Consider the following 14,490-nt stretch of genomic DNA (forward strand, 5'->3'; position numbering starts at 1 on the left):
CTGTGACCGTCATTTGGTATATCATCCACAACTAATTCAGGTCAACCAAAGGCTTAGCGACTTGTAAGGTTCGTTAAAAGGACTACTTAAATTTTATTTATGGAACTACTTGAATGTTCTTTATGGAACTTCTTTGTATTGAGATAAATTAATCATTAAATTTAACAGAAAGATCCAGTTTTTGCCCAAGGTAGCGTGCGCAATGAAGGAAAAACAATGTTACATTACAGACCTCGTTGACATGGTTATTTACTGAAACAGAGTGGCATGGTTAAGCATGTTGGTGGGCTTGACCTTACACTGTTCGTGTCTCCTTATATTGTTGAGTATTTGAAAGTCGGGAAATGTCACTGTTTGGGATGTATGCTTACCATGAGTCTGACAGTGTATGCTTGGAAGTAAAAAATGCAGCGTTGTCTCGTTCAGTTCCCATTCAGCTGAATACCATTTTGTGTTAATATTATTATAGCAGTGGAGATATATTCAAAATTAGACCTGCAATGGTAAGTGCTGTGAGTTGCTCAAAATGCCAAACGCCGATAGCTATTTAGTATTTACTCCTATTTTAATTTCTGTCAAAGATCAAGCAATAAAAAAGTTGCGAGTATCCTTGTGCAAAACATTCACCTATTTAATGCTAAAATTATTGTTACCTGAAATTAAGTACATTCATGGCAGGTGACCTACATTTTTTGGTTAATTGAATTTCTGTTTAACTGTTATTGTTGTTCTTACATGATATAATCAGGATTATTGGCCATGTTTCTTACCTATGAAGTACGCACATTGAGTCATTGACATAGATAAAGGATATCATGCGAAGATGTGGACATACCAATTTTAATTTTTTTATAATATATAAAGGCGGTTTAGTGTCCAGGGTCCAGGGTCCAGGGTTTAGGGTCCAGGGTCTAGGGGTCTAGGGGTCTAGGGTCTAGGGTTTAGGGTTCTCGAGGGTTTTTTAGAGTTTTCTATGGTTTTCGAGTGTTTCTCTAGTATTTTCGAGGGTTTTCTAGGATTTTCTTGGGTTTTCTAGGGATTTCTGAGGGTATTCTACGGTTTTCTAGGTTTTTCTAGGAGTTTTCTAGAGTTTTATAGGCTTTTCTATGGTTTTCTACGATTTTCTAGGATTTTCTAGGGTTTTTTTAGGGTTTTCTATGGATTTATAGGGTTTTCTATGGTTTTCGAGGGTTTTTCTATGGTTTTCGAGGGTTTTTCTAGGGTTTTCTGGGGTTTTCTAGGGGGTTTTCTATGGTTTTCTAGGGTTTTCTTGGGTTTTCTATGGTTTTCTACGATTTTCTAGGATTTTCTAGGGTTTTTCTAGGATTTTCTTGGATTTTCTAGGGTTATCTATGGATTTATAGGGTTTTCTATGGTTTTCGAGGGTTTTCCTAGGATTTTCTAGGGTTTTCTTTGGATTTATAGGGTTTTCTATTGTTTTCTTAGGGTTTTCTAGGGTTTTCGAGAGTTTTTTAGGGTTTTCTATGGTTTTCGAGGGTTTTTCTAGGAATTTTTAGGGTTTTCTAGGTTTTTTTAGGATTTTCTAGAGTTTTCGAGGGTTTTTCTAGGGTTTTCTAGGGTTTTTCTAGGGTTTTGAGGGTTTTTTAGGGTTTTTCTAGTATTTTCTAGGGTTTTTTAGGATTTTTGAGTGTTTTTCTAGGAGTTTTCTAGGGTTTTCTATGGTTTTCTACGATTTTTTAGGATTTTCTAGGGTTTTTCTTGGGTTTTCAATGGATTTATAGGATTTTCTATGGTTTTCAAGGGTTTTTCTAGAATTTTCTAGGGTTTTCTAAGATTTTCTGGGGTTTTCTATGATTTTCTATGGTTTTCTTGGGTTTTTTAGGGTTTTCTAGGGATTTTCTAGGGTTTTCTATGTTTTCTACGATTTTCTAGGATTTTCTACGGTTTTTCTAGGATTTTCTAGAATTTTCTAGGGTTTTCTATGGATTTATAGGGTTTTCTATGGTTTTCTTAGGGTTTTCTATGGTTTTCGAGGGTTTTTCTAGGATTTTTTAGGGTTTTTTAGGGTTTTTCTGAGTTTTTTTGGGGTTTTTTAGGGCTTTCTAGGGTTTTTTAGGGTTTTCTGGGGTTTTCTTGGATTTTCTAGAATTTTTAAGGGTTTTCGAAGATTTTCTTGGGTTTTTTAGAGTTTTCTAGGAATTTCTGAGGGTTTTCTAAGTTTTTCTAGGAGTTTTCTAGGGTTTTCTAGCATGTTTTATGGTTTTCTACGCTTTTCTAGGATTTTCTTGGGTTTTTCTAGGGTTTTCTTGGGTTTTCTATGGATTTATAGGGTTTTCTATGGTTTTCTTAGGGTTTTCTTGGGTTTTCGAGAGTTTTTTTTGGGTTTTCTATGGTTTTCGAGAGTTTTTCTAGGACTTTCTAGTGTTTTCTAGGGTTCTTCTTGGGTTTTCTAGGATTTTCAAGGGTTTTCTATGATTTTCTTGGGTTTTTTAGGGTTTTTTAGAGATTTCTGAGGGTTTTCTAGGGTTTTCTATAGTTTTCTATGATTTTCTAGGATTTTCGATGGTTTTTCTAGGATTTTCTAGGGTTTTCTTTAGATTTATAGGGTTTTCTATGGTTTTCTTAGGGTTTTCTAGGATTTTCTAGGGTTTTCTAGGATTTTCTAGAGTTGTCGAGGGTTTTTTAGGGTTTTTCTAGTATTTTCTATGGTTTTCTAGGGTTTTTCTAGGGTTTTCGAGGGTTTTTTAGGGTTTTCTATTCTTTTCGAGTAGTTTTTTTAGGATTTTCTTGGGTTTTCTAGGATTTTCTTGGGTTTTCTAGGGCTTTCTAGGGATTTCTGAGGGTATTCTAGGTTTTTAGGGTTTTATAGGGTTTTCGATGGTTTTCTACGATTATCTAGGATTTTCTAGTATTTTTCTAAGATTTTCAAGGTTTTCTATGGATTTATAGGGTTTTCTATAGGGCTGCACATGGATCGGATAATATCCGCAGATCCGCGGTAATTATCCGCATCCGATCCGAATTTCGCGGATATTATCCGATCCGCAGAGTCATCGGATCGGATCAGATCCGATCCGCACTGTGGTAGGATCGGATCGCGGATTTGGCAGTGATACCCGCGGATCCGATCCGCAGATCCGCATAGATCCGCACATGACCCATCATATAAATAGCTAATGTTATGTTATTGTGAGTTGTGACCTAACCCTAAATCCCTCATTACGGCGCTCCTCACCTTTTTCACTCTCTGAAGTCTGAACTCTGGACTCTCCTCTCAATCTCAGATCCTCACTCACTTACTCAGACTCTCAAACTCTGGCTCTCCTTCTCCTCTCTGATCGGCTCTGCCTTGCTCTATCACTAGTGTTCGCTGTCCATCACCGTCTCCTAAGATCATTATTTACTGTTCTTCCAGGCTCCAGCTACACGGTCGTTGCCTCCTCCATCGACGCGGTGGACGGCGGTCGCGTCGTTCTCCATAGGCGTTCTTCATATGTCGCGTTCTTCACTAGCGCAGCGCTCACGGTCGGTGGTCTCCTCCAGTAGTGCGGTCACCTCCTCCAACGCTCACGGTCGCGTTCATCATTTCTTGTTCTCTCCAAGCAGCTTCGTGAATCTGTCAGAGTCAGACCAGCCGTCCTTCTTCTCCATCGTTTTTGCTCTCGGCTCTTCAACTGATCAGGTATTATGGGTAAATTAATTTTATTTTATTTTCTCTTTTTAAAATTATTTTAATAATTGATGAAATTGTTGGCTATTTTTAGGAAAATACTTCATGACTTCAAATTACTAGTGATTTTCACAAAATGTAGTCCTTTATTTAAGAGCAACCAACTTCATTTCATGATCAATAGATCGAAGAAGTATTGCATCAGATAATAGAGAACCAATGATATGTTTTGAGCCAATTTGGAAGATAGAAATTAAGCATTACTTTGGCTACATAATTATTAACTTATTCCTTGTAAAGTCTCTTTCTGAAGGTGTCAACTATGGTGGCCTGAATTCTAATATTTTCAATTTAGTTATTAGATATGGGATGTAATTTGTAAACTTTATTTCTGATGGTGGGAAAAATGTTGGATTCATATCTCAAATGTCAAGTAATTAAGTAATCCTTGAAGACAATACCATGTGATTTCCCATTTGCTGTCTCTATCCATAGACCCTATGAAGGATATGGTTTGATTTCATTGTTTGTTCTTATAATGATAATAATATTAATATTTGTAAACTGATATAGTGTTATGGCTTATTTTAAAGTACTTGAATCATTGTGTTATATTGTTATTATGTAATAAAATCTGTAAATTTAAATGGTTTATTCAACTGTAAACAGATATGGCACTGAGGGTTTATATGGTTTAAAGGTTTAATTGGAAGATGAAGTGGCGGAAGATTTTAGTGGATTTGATATATTGAGGTGGTGGAGAGGAAAGACTTTGAGGTATCGTGTTCTCTCTTGCATGGCTAGAGATATATTAGCCATTCCTGTTTCTACTGTGGCATCTGAGTCAGTTTTTAGCACGGGAGGTCGTGTCCTTGACCCTTATCGCAGTTGTTTGAGTCCCACCACTATAGAGGCGTTAATTTGCACTCAAAATTGGTTGAAGCCTGCTAAGATATTGGTTGAGCTTGATGAAGGAGATGCCGCTGTTAAATTCAGGTATATAATGAATTAGTTCATTTGTATTTTATTAATTATTATTCATTTTTTGTCTTTCATTTTAGAGCATTGACATACCATGACATATTTTGTTATTGTTGAATTGAATAGAATTTTCTGGAGTTACTAGTGTCGGAGATCCTGAAGTTCAAAGTGGAATGCAATCTCATCAACCATCTTAGGTATTCAATGGTGCTTGTACTGTATTGGTATATAATAATTTATTATTCTAACATGTTTTACTAATTTTTCTCACTTGTTATTTCTTAATAGGAATGAATGCTTGCTGATATAGTGTCAATTGGAAGACTGGAAGAGATGTGTCAATTGGAACTTGTTGAGTTGCTGTTTTAGTGTTTTTAGTATGCTGGAATTGCTGTTTTAGTATGATTTAGTGTGCTGAATTGTTGAGTTGCTGTTTTAGTATGTTAAATTATTGATTTGATGTGTTGTTTTACCAAGTGTTGTCATAAATTATTGTATTTTTAATTTTTAATTGCTAAGTTGCTGTTTTATTTTTAATTTTTAATTTTATGATATTTATGGACATTTTTTTCAAAAACAGAAAAAAACAGGGCCTTAAAACAAATCTTTTATTACACGGATATATCCGATATCCGATCCGACCTAAAAAAACGCGGATATGGTATCCGATCCGATCCGATGGGAGCAGTGCGGATCGGATAGAATTTTAGCCTATATCCGATCCGTGTGCAGCCCTAGTTTTCTATGGATTTATAGGGTATTCTATGGTTTTCTTAGGGTTTTCTATGGTTTTCGAGGGTTTTTCTAGGATTTTCTAGGGTTTTTTAGGGTTTTCCTGAGTTTTTCTGGGGTTTTCTAGGGTTTTTAGGGTTTTCTGGGGTTTTCTTTGATTTTCTAGGATTTTTAAGGGTTTTCGAAGATTTTCTTGGGTTTTTTTGGGTTTTCTAGGGATTTCTGAGGGTTTTCTAGGTTTTTTTAGGAGTTTTCTAGGGTTTTCTAGCATGTTTTACGGTTTTCTACGCTTTTCTAGGATTTTCTTGGGTTTTTCTAGGGTTTTCTAGGGTTTTCTATGGATTTATAGGGTTTTCTACGGTTTTCTTAGGGTTTTCGAGAGTTTTTTTAGGTTTTCTATGGTTTTCGAGAGTTTTTCTAGGATTTTCTAGTGTTTTCTAGGGTTCTTCTTGGGTTTTCTAGGATTTTCAAGGGTTTTCTAGGATTTTCTAGGGTTTTCTATAGTTTTCTATGATTTTCTAGGATTTTCGAGGGTTTTTCTAGAATTTTCTAGGGTTTTCTTTAGATTTATAGGGTTTTCTATGGTTTTCTTAGGGTTTTCTATGGTTTTCTTAGGGTTTTCTAGGGTTTTCGAGAGTTTTTTAAGGTTTTCTATGGTTTTCGAGGGTTTTCTAGGATTTTCTTTGGTTTTCTAGGGTTTTCTAGAGTTGTCGAGGGTTTTTTAGGGTTTTTCTAGTATTTTCTATGATTTTCTAGGGTTTTTCTAGGGTTTTCGAGGGTTTTTTATGGTTTTCGAGTATTTTTTTAGGATTTTCTTGGGTTTTCTAGGATTTTCTTGGGTTTTCTAGGGCTTTCCAGGGATTTCTGAGGGTATTCTAGGTTTTTCTAGGGTTTTCGATGGTTTGCTACGATTTTCTAGGATTTTCTAGGGTTTTTCTATGGTTTTCTATGGATTTATAGGGTTTTCTATGGTTTTCTTAGGGTTTTCTATGATTTTCGAGGGTTTTTCTAGGATTTTCTAGGGTTTTCTAGGGATTTCTGGGGTTTTTCTACGATTTTCTAGGATTTTCTAGGGTTTTTCTAGAATTTTCTAGGATTCTCTAGGGTTTTCTATGGATTTATAGGATTTTCTATGGTTTTCTTAGGGTTTTCTATGGTTTTCGAGGGTTTTTCTAGTATTTTGTAGGGTTTTCTTTGGTTTTCTATGGTTTTCTTAGGGTTTTCTACGGTTTTCGAGAGTTTTTTAGGGTTTTCAATGGTTTTCTAGGTCTTTTCTAGGATTTTCTAGGGTTTTCTAGAATTTTCTAGGATTTTCTAGGATTTTCGAGGGTTTTTCTAGGGTTTTCTAGGACTCTCTAGGGTTTTCTAGGGTTTTCGAGGGTTTTTTAAGGTTTTCTATGGTTTTCGAATGTTTTTCAAGAGTTTTCTAGGATTTTCTTCGGTTTTCTAGGGATTTCTGAGGGTATTCTAGGGTTTTCTAGGTTTTTCTAGGAGTTTTCTAGGGTTTTTTAGGGTTTTCTATGGTTTTCTACGATTTTCTTGGATTTTCTAAGATTTTTCTAGGATTTTCTAAGGTTTTCTAGGATTTTCTGGGGTTTTTCTGGGGTTTTCTAGGATTTTCTTGGGGTTTCTAAGGTTTTCTAGGGGTATTCTAGGGTTTTCTATGGTTTTCTACGATTCTCTAGGATTTTCTAGGGTTTTTCTAGGATTTTCTAGGGTTTTCTATGGATTTATAGGGTTTTCTAAGGTTTTCTTAGGGTTTTTTATGGTTTTCGTGGGTTTTTCTTGGATTTTCTAGGGTTTTCTGGGGTTTTTCTGGGGTTTTCTAGGGTTTTCTGGGGTTTTCTTGGGTTTTCTAGGGTTTTCTAGGGGTTTTGTAGGGTTCTCTATGGTTTTCTACGATTATCTAGAATTTTCTAAGGTTTTTCTAGGATTTTCTAGGATTTTCAAGGTTTTCTATGGATTTATAGGGTTTTCTATGGTTTTCGAGGGTTTTTCTAGGGTTTTCTAGGATTCTCTAGAGTTTTCGAGGGTTTTTCTAAGGTTTTCTAGTTAGGGTTTTCTTGGGTTTTCTAGGGTTTTCTAGTTGTTTTCTAGGATTTTCAATGGTTTTCTATGATTTTCTACGATTTTCTAGGGTTTTTCTAAGATTTTCTAGGATTTTCTAGGGTTTTCTATGGATTTATAGGGTTTTCTATGGTTTTCTTAGGGTTTTCTATGGTTTTCGAGGATTTTTCTAGGATTTTCTAGGGTTTTCTATGGTTTTCGAGGGTTTTCTTTGGATTTATAGTGTTTTCTTAGGGTTTTCTATGGTTTTCGAGAGTTTTTTAGGGTTTTCTATGGTTTTCGACGTCTTTTCTAGGATTTTCTAGGGTTTTCTAGGATTATCTAGGGTTTTCTAGGGTTTTTCTAGGGTTTTCTGAGATTTTCTAGGACTATCTAGGGTTTTCTAGGGTTTTCGAGGGTTTTTTTAAGGTTTTTCTAGTATCATCTAGGATTTTCTAGGGGTTTTCTATGGTTTTCGAGGGTTTTTTAGGGTTTTCTATGGTTTTCGAGTGTTTTTCTAGGGTTTTCTAGGATTTTCTTGGGTTTTCTAGAGATTTCTGAGAGTGTTCTAGGGTTTTCTAGGTTTTTCTATGAGTTTTCTAGAATTTTCTAGAGTTTTCTATGGTTTTCTACGATTTTCTAGGATTTTCTAGGGTTTTTCTATGGTTTTCTATGGATTTATAGGGTTTTCTATAGTTTTCTTAGGGTTTTCTATGGTTTTCGAGGGTTTTTTAGGATTTTCTAGGGTTTTCTAGGATTTTCTGGGGTTTTTCTAGGGTTTTCTAGGTTTTCTTGGGGTTTCTAGGATTTTCTAGGGGTATTCTAGGATTTTCTGTGGTTTTTTACGATTCTCTAGGATTTTCTAAGGTTTTTCTAAGATTTTCTAGAGTTTTCTATGTATTTATAGGGTTTTCTAAGGTTTTCTTAGGGTTTTCTATGGTTTTCGAAGGTTTTTCTAGGATTTTCTAGGATTTTCTAGGGTTTTTTGGGATTTTTCTGGGGTTTTCTAGGGTTTTCTAGGGTTTTTTAGGATTTTCTGGGATTTTCTTGGGTTTTTTAGGGTTTTCTAGGGGTTTTGTAGGGTTCTTTAAGGTTTTCTACGATTATCTAGGATTTCTAGGTGTTTTCTAGGATTTCCCAGGATTTTCATGGTTTTCTATGGATTTATAGCGTTTTCTATGGTTTTCGAGGGTTTTTCTAGGGTTTTCGAGGGTTTTTTAGGGTTTTTCTAGAGTTTTCGAGGGTTTTCTAGGGTTTTTCTAGAGTTTTTGAGGGTTTTTTACCGTTTTCTTGGGTTTTCTAGGGTTTTCTAGGGGTTTTCTAGGATTTTCTATGGTTTTCTACGATTTTCTACGATTTTCTATAGTTTTTCTAGGATTTTCTAGGGTTTTCTATGGATTTATAGGGTTTTCTATGGTTTTCTTAGGGTTTTCTATGGTTTTCGAGGATTTTTCTAAGATTTTCTAGTGTTTTCTAGGGTTTTCGAGGGTTTTTCTAGGATTTTGTAGGGTTTTCTTTGGATTTATAGGGTTTTCGATGGTTTTCTTAGTGTTTTCTACAGTTTTTGCGAGTTTTTAAGGTTTTTTATGGTTTTCAAGGTCTTTTCTAGGATTTTCTAGGGTTTTCGAGGGTTTTTCTAGGGTTTTCTGGGGTTTTCTAGGACTTTCTAGGGTTTTCGAGGGTTTTTTAGGATTTTTCTAGTATTATCTAGGGTTTTACTAGGGTTTTCGATGATTTTTTAGGGTTTTCTATGGTTTTCATGTGTTTTTCTAGGGTTTTCTAAGATTTTCTTGGGATTTCTAGGGATTTCTGGGGGTATTCTAGGGTTTTCTAGGTTTTTCTAGGAGTTTTTTAGGTTTTTCTAGGGTTTTCTATGGTTTTCTACGATTTTCTAGGATTTTCTAGGGTTTAGGGTTTAAGGTTTTCTGTTGTTTTTTACGATTCTCTAGGATTTTCTAGGGTTTTTCTAGGATTTTCTAGGGTTTTCTATGGATTTATAGGGTTTTCTAAGGTTTTCTTAGGGTTTTCTATGGTTTTTGAAGATTTTTCTAGGATTTTCTAGGATTTTCTGGGGTTTTTTAGGGTTTTCTGGGGTTTTCTTGGGTTTTTTAGGGGTTTTGTAGGGTTCTCTATGGTTTTCTACGATTATCTAGGATTTTCTAGGGGTTTTCTAGGATTTTCAAGGTTTTCTATGGATTTATAGGGTTTTCTATGGTTTTCGAGGGTTTTTCTAAGGTTTTCTAGAATTTTCTAGAGTTTTCGAGGGTTTTTCTAGGGTTTTCTATGATTTCCTAGGATTTGCTAGGGTTTTCGAGGGTTTTTTAGGGTTTTTCTAGTATTTTCTTGGGTTTTCTATGGTTTTTCTAGGTTTTTCGAGGGTTTTTTAGCGTTTTCTAAGGTTTTCGAGGGTTTTCTATGGTTTTCGAGGGTTTTTCTAGGATTTTGTAGGGTTTTCTTTGGATTTATAGGGTTTTCTATGATTTTCTTAGGGTTTTCTACGATTTTTGAGAGTTTTTTAGGGTTTTCTATGGTTTTTGAGGTCTTTTCTAGGATCTTCTAGGGTTTTCTAGGATTTTCTAGGGTTTTCGAGGGTTTTTCTAAGGTTTTCTGGGGTTTTCTAGGACTCTTTAGGGTTTTCTAGGATTTTCGAGGATTTTTTAGGGTTTTTCTAGTATTATCTATGGTTTTCGAGTGTTTTTCTAGGGTTTTCTAGGATTTTCTTGGGTTTTCTAGGGATTTCTGAGGGTATTCTAGGGTTTTCTAGGTTTTTCTAGGATTTTCTAGGGTTTTTCTAGAATTTTCTATGGATTTATAGGGTTTTCTATAGTTTTCTTAGGGTTTTCTATGGTTTTCGAGGCTTTTTTAGGATTTTCTAGGGTTTTCTAGGATTTTCTGAGGTTTTTCTGGGATTTTTTAGGGTTTTCTTGGGGTTTCTAGGGTTTTCTAGGGGTATTCTAAGGTTTTCTATCGTTTTCTACGATTCTCTAGGATTTTTTAGTGTTTTTTTAGGATTTTCTAGGGTTTTCTATGGATTTATAGGGTTTTCTAAGGTTTTCTTAGGGTTTTCTATGGATTTATAAGGTTTTCTTAGGGTTTTCTAGGGATTTATAGGGTTTTCTTAGGGTTTTTTAAGGATTTATAGGGTTTTTCTAGGATTTTCTACGGTTTTCTGGGGTTTTTCTGGGGTTTTCTAGGATTTTCTAGGGTTTCTTAGGGTTTTCTGGGGTTTTCTTGGGTTTTCTAGGGTTTTCTAGGGGTTTTGTAGGGTTCTCTATGGTTTTCTACGATTATCTAGGATTTCAGGGGTTTTCTAAGATTTTCTAGGATTTTCAAGATTTTCTATGGATTTATAGGGTTTTCTAGGGTTTTCTTGGGGTTTCTAGGGTTTTCCAGGGGTATTCTAGGGTTTTCTATGGTTTTCTACGATTCTCTAGGATTTTCTATTGTTTTTTTAGGATTTTCTAGGGTTTTCTATGGATTTATAGGGTGTTCTAAGGTTTTCTTAGGGTTTTCTATGGATTTATAAGTTTTTCTTAGGGTTTTCTAGGGATTTATAGGGTTTTCTTAGGGTTTTCTAAGGATTTATAGGGTTTTTCTAGGATTTTCTAGGATTTTCTACGGTTTTCTAGAGTTTTTCTGGGGTTTTCTAGGGTTTCTTAGGGTTTTCTGGGGTTTTCTTAGGTTTTCTAGGATTTTCTAGGGGTTTTGTAGGATTCTCTATGGTTTTCTACGATTATATAGGATTTTTAGGATTTTTCTAGGATTTTCTAGGATTTTAAAGGTTTTCTATGGTTTTCGAGGGTTTTTTTAGGGTTTTCTAGGATTCTCTAGAGTTTTCGAGGTTTTTTCTTGGGTTTTCTAGGGTTTTCTTGGATTTTCTAGGGTTTTCTAGGATTTTTCTAGGGTTTTCGAGGGTTTTTTTAGTGTTTTTCTTGGATTTTCTAGGGTTTTTCTAGGATTTTCGAGGGTTTTTTAGGGTTTTCTTGGGTTTTCTAGGGTTTTCTAGAGGTTTTCTAGGATTTTCTATAGTTTTCTACGATTTTCTAGGGTTTTTCTAGGATTTTTTTGGGTTTTCTATGGATTTATAGGGTTTTCTATTGTTTTCTTAGGGTTTTCTATGGTTTTTGAGGATTTTTCTAGGATTTTCTAGTGTTTTCTAGGGTTTTCGAGGGTTTTTCTAGGGTTTTCTGGGGTTTTCTAGGACTATCTAGGGTTTTCTAAGATTTTCGAGGGTTTTTTAGGGTTTTTCTAGTATTATCTGGGATTTTCTAGGGTTTTTCTAGGGTTTTCGAGGGTTTTTTAGGGTTTTCTATGGTTTTCGAGTGTTTTTCTAGGATTTTCTAGGATTTTCTTGGGTTTTCTAGAGATTTCTGAGGGTATTCTTGGGTTTTCTAGGTTTTTCTAGTTGTTTTCTAGGGTTTTCTAGGGTTTTTCTATGGTTTTCTATGGTTTTCGAGGGTTTTTTAGGATTTTCTAGGGTTTTCTAGGATTTTCAGGGGTTTTGCTGGGGTTTTCTAGGATTTTCTAGGGTTTTCTTGGGGTTTCTAGGGTTTTCTATGGTTTTTTACGATTCTCTAGGATTTTCTAGAGTTTTTCTAGGATTTTCTAGGATTTTCTATGGATTTATAGAGTTTTCTATGGTTTTCTTAGGGTTTTTTATGGTTTTCGAGGGTTTTTCTAGGATTTTCTAGGGTTTTCTGGGGTTTTTCTGGGCTTTTCTAGGGTTTTCTAGAATTTTTTAGGGTTATCTGGGGTTTTCTTGAGTTTTTTAGCATTTTCTAGGGGTTTTGTAGGGTTCTCTATGGTTTTCTACGATTATCTAGGATTTCTAGGGGTTTTCTAGGATTTTCTAGGATTTTCAAGGTTTTCTATGGATTTATAGGGTTTTCTATGGTTTTCGAGGGTTTTTCTAAGGTTTTCTAGGATTTCCTAGAGTTTTCGAGGGTTTTTCTAGGGTTTTCGAGGGTTTTTTAGGGTTTTTCTGGTATTTTCTTAGGTTTTCTAGGGTTTTTCTAGAGTTTTCGAGGGTTTTTTAGCGTTTTCTTGGATTTTCTAGGGTTTTCTAGGGGTTTTCTAGAATTTTTGATGGTTTTCTACGATTTTCTAGGGTTTTTCTAGGATTTTCTAGGATTTTCTAGGGTTTTCTATGGATTTATAGGGTTTTCTATGGTTTTCTTAGGGTTTTCTATGGTTTTTGAGGATTTTTCTAGGATTTTCTAGGGTTTTCTAGGGTTTTCGAGGGTTTTTCTAGGATTTTGTAGGGTTTTCTTTGGATTTATAGGGTTTTCGATGGTTTTCTTAGTGTTTTCTATGGTTTTCGCGAGTTTTTTAGGGTTTTCTATGGTTTTCGAGGTCTTTTCTAGGATTTTCTATGGTTTTCTAGGATTTCCTAGGATTTTCTAGGGTTTTCGAGGGTTTTTCTAGGGTTTTCTCGGGTTTTCCAGGACTTTCTAGGATTTTCGAGGGTTTTTCTAGTATTATCTAGGGTTTTCTAGGGTTTTCTAGGGTTTTCGATGGTTTTTTAGGGTTTTCTATGGTTTTCAAGGATTTTCTATGATTTTCTTGGATTTTTAGGGATTTCTAGAGATTTCTGAGGATTTTTTAAGGTTTTCTAGGGATTTCTGAGGGTTTTTTAGGTTTTTCTAGGAATTTTGCTTGTGTTTTCTATGGTTTTCTACGATTTTCTAGCATTTTTGAGGATTTTTTTAGGGTTTTCTAGGGTTTTCGAGAGTTTTTAGGGTTTTCTATGGTTTTCGATGGTTTTTCTAGGATTTTCTAGGATTTTCTAAGGTTTTCTAGGATTTTTAGGGTTTTTCTAGGGTTTTCGAGGGTTTTTTAGGATTTTTCTAGTATTTTCTGGGATTTTTTAGGGTTTTCTATGGTTTTCGAGGGTTTTCTAGGATTCTCTAGGCTTTTCTAGGGTTTTCTAGGATTTTCTAGGGTTTTCGAGGGTTTTTCTAGGGTTTCCTAGGTTTTTCTAGGCTTTTTCTAGGGTTTTTGAGGATTTTTCTAGTAATTTCTAGGATTTTCGAGAGTTTTTTAGGGTTTTCTATGATTTTCGAGGGTTTTTCTAGGATTTTCTACGGTTTTCTAGGGTTTTTCTGGGGTTTTCTTGGGTTTTTTAGGGTTTTCTAGGATTTTCTAGGGTTTTCTACGCTTTTCTAGGATTTTCTAGGGTTTTTCTAGGATTTTCTAGGTTTTCTAGGGTTTTTTTAGGGTTTTCTAGGGTTTTTGAGGGTTTTTCTAAGGTTTTCTAGGGTTTTTAAAGTTTTCTAGGATTTTTCGAGGGTTTTTTAGAGTTGTTCTAGTATTTTCTAGGATTTTCGAGGGTTTTTTAGGGTTTTCTATGGTTTTCGAGGGTTTTTCTCGGATTTTCTAAGATTTTCTAGGGGTTTTCTAGGGTTTTCTAGCGATTTCTGAGGGTATTCTAGGATTTTCTAGGAGTTTTCTAGGGTTTTCTATGAGCTTCTACGCTTTTCTAGGATTTTCTAGGGTTTTTCTAAGATTTTCTAGGGTTTTCTAGGGTTTTCGAGGGTTTCTCTAGGGTTTTCTAGGGTTTTCTAGGTTTTTCTAGCGTTTTTCTAGGGTTTTCGAGGGTTTTTAGGGTTTTTCTAATATTTCTAGGATTTTCGAGGGTTTTTTAGGGTTTTCTATGGTTTTCGAGGGTTTTTTTAGGATTTCCTAAGATTTTCTAGGGTTTTTCTAGGTTTTTCTTGGGTTTTCTAGGATTCTCAAGGATATTCTATGATTTTGTTGGATTTTTTAGGGATTTCTAATGTTTTTTAGGTTTTTCTAGGAGTTTTCTTGTGTTTTCTATGGTTTTCTACGATTTTCTAGGATTTTCGAGGGTTTTTCTAGGGTTTTCTTTGGATTTATAGGGTTTTCTATAGTTTTCTTAGGGTTTTCTAGGGTTTTCGAGAGTTTTTTAGGGTTTTCTATGGTTTTCGAGGGTTTTTCTAGGTTTTTCTAGTGTTTTCTAGGATTTTCTAGGGTTTTTGAGGGTTTTTCTAGGGTTTTCTAAGATTTTCCAAGTTTTTCTAGGGTTTTCAAGGGTTTTTTAGGATTTTTCTAGTATTTTCTAGGGTTTTCAAGGGTTTTTT

At 34.9% G+C, this 14,490-nt stretch overlaps 1 long non-coding RNA gene across 1 annotated transcript; it reads left to right on the top strand.

Moving 5' to 3' along the window:
* Nucleotides 2,926-5,153, top strand: LOC110271668. The gene is made up of 4 exons (XR_002362227.1): nt 2,926-3,643; nt 4,301-4,627; nt 4,739-4,809; nt 4,901-5,153. It is a non-coding gene; the product is annotated as an uncharacterized LOC110271668 (long non-coding RNA).

The sequence above is a fragment of the Arachis ipaensis genome, chromosome B05 (assembly GCF_000816755.2).
Source record: "Arachis ipaensis cultivar K30076 chromosome B05, Araip1.1, whole genome shotgun sequence".
Lineage (NCBI taxonomy): Eukaryota > Viridiplantae > Streptophyta > Magnoliopsida > Fabales > Fabaceae > Arachis > Arachis ipaensis.